The following is a 1,622-nucleotide window of genomic DNA, read 5'->3' on the forward strand; positions in this document are numbered from 1 at the left end:
TCCCACTCCAGGACCTACAGCCTCCTGACTCCTGCAGCCAGAGATGACTGGCCTCAGCTGGACTGGGAAGAGCCCAGGACCCCAGCAAGAGATGGGCAGAGGCAGGACAGGCAGCTGCCGGAGGACGGGGCTGCTCTGGAGGGGCCCTGACCCTGGCTCGGGTGTGTGCCTGCCAATGCGGGACACAGAGGGGCCTGGCACAGCCCTGAGGCGCCCCCAGGAGCTGCCTGAATGCACGGGGGTCTGCCCTGGGGGAAGCCCAGCTCTGACATTCACACCTCTCCCACCTGCCATGAGTCAGCCACACAGTCACTCTCCACCCCCGGGACCACTGTCAGCAGGGCCTGGAGCCAGGGCAGAGGCGGGGGTGAGGGGGTGGGGGTGGGGGCGTGTGTGGTCACAGAGAGCGCCATGTCACACGTTGGGGAGGAGGGGCGAGGTCACAAAGCTCTCACCTTCCCCCAGGGCACGAGTGAGTCCCACACATGGTTCCAGGCTCCCTGGTCTTGCCCTCCTTGGGAGCTGAGAGAGCACACGAGCCAGAGTGGGGGCTCAGCCTGCAACCAGGGTCAGGACGCAGGAGTGGGGCCAAAGACTGGGGCTCAGTGAGGGACCAGTGTCAGGGTTCACCCAGGCCATGCACAGCAAACCCCTGGCTGCTCAGGAACCCTCCAGCTCCTTCAAGGTTCTAGGCTGGGGCTGCCTGCACTCCCTAGAGTTCCCCAGAAGGTGCTACACAGCCCCCAGGGACAGACAAAGCAAGCTCCTTGTCTGAAAGGGTCTGTGGGGCTGTTACAACTCCTGGCAGCTTCCACATCCACACACGCCCTGTCCCCAGGCCAGGAGACCATCCCTCAAGAGGGTGTGGTAGAGGGGTGACCACACGTCACAGCCTGGCCTGTGGGAGGGGAGGGGCAGCCAGTGATGCCCAGACTCCAGCCACCACCCGGGGCCCTCTGCTGGGCCTCTGGCCTCTCCTCACTCTGTCCTGCAGGCCAGTTCCAGGCCCAGGCCTTATTGCTGGGCTTGTGCGCCTGCTAACACTGCCAGAACGATGTGGCCACCCTCCACCGAGCCTGGCGTCTCCAGCCCTCCCTCCCGGCACTGCCCAAGGAGGCCCTCCTGCCCCAGGCCCACAGAGGTGGGCACACCGACTGGAAAGCCCGTGGTCGGCAGCGGGCCTCAGGACGCCTCTGTGAAATGGGGCCGTCATGAGGACCGTCCAGCCGTCTGGACTGGCCTTCTCCACCTTCAAGGGCTGTGCGCCCAGCAAGCCTGGGTGGGTGGGTGGGAGGCGGCAGGCACTCCAGCCGAGATGGAGGCCCAGGCTGCTGCCCCAGCCAGTCTCCAGGTCCGGGTGGTGAGTGAGACCATCCCACACTGCTCTGAGACCACCCGGGCCCCCAGGCTCACTCTCTACCTCCCCCCATCCCGAGCAGCAGGCCTGCAGCTGGGCCAGCAGCTCCTCAAGAGCCGAGGCCCCTCCTGCAGCGCAAGGGCCTGTTCTTTGGATGGCATCATCTCTCAAGCACTATCAAGATCACGCTTTCTCCCACGAGTTCACATCTACTGCTGGGCCCTCTGGCCAATCTGTCATGTTACAGTACCTTTCAATGCCAGGA

This window comes from Bubalus bubalis, chromosome 15, assembly GCF_019923935.1.
Source record: "Bubalus bubalis isolate 160015118507 breed Murrah chromosome 15, NDDB_SH_1, whole genome shotgun sequence".
Lineage (NCBI taxonomy): Eukaryota > Metazoa > Chordata > Mammalia > Artiodactyla > Bovidae > Bubalus > Bubalus bubalis.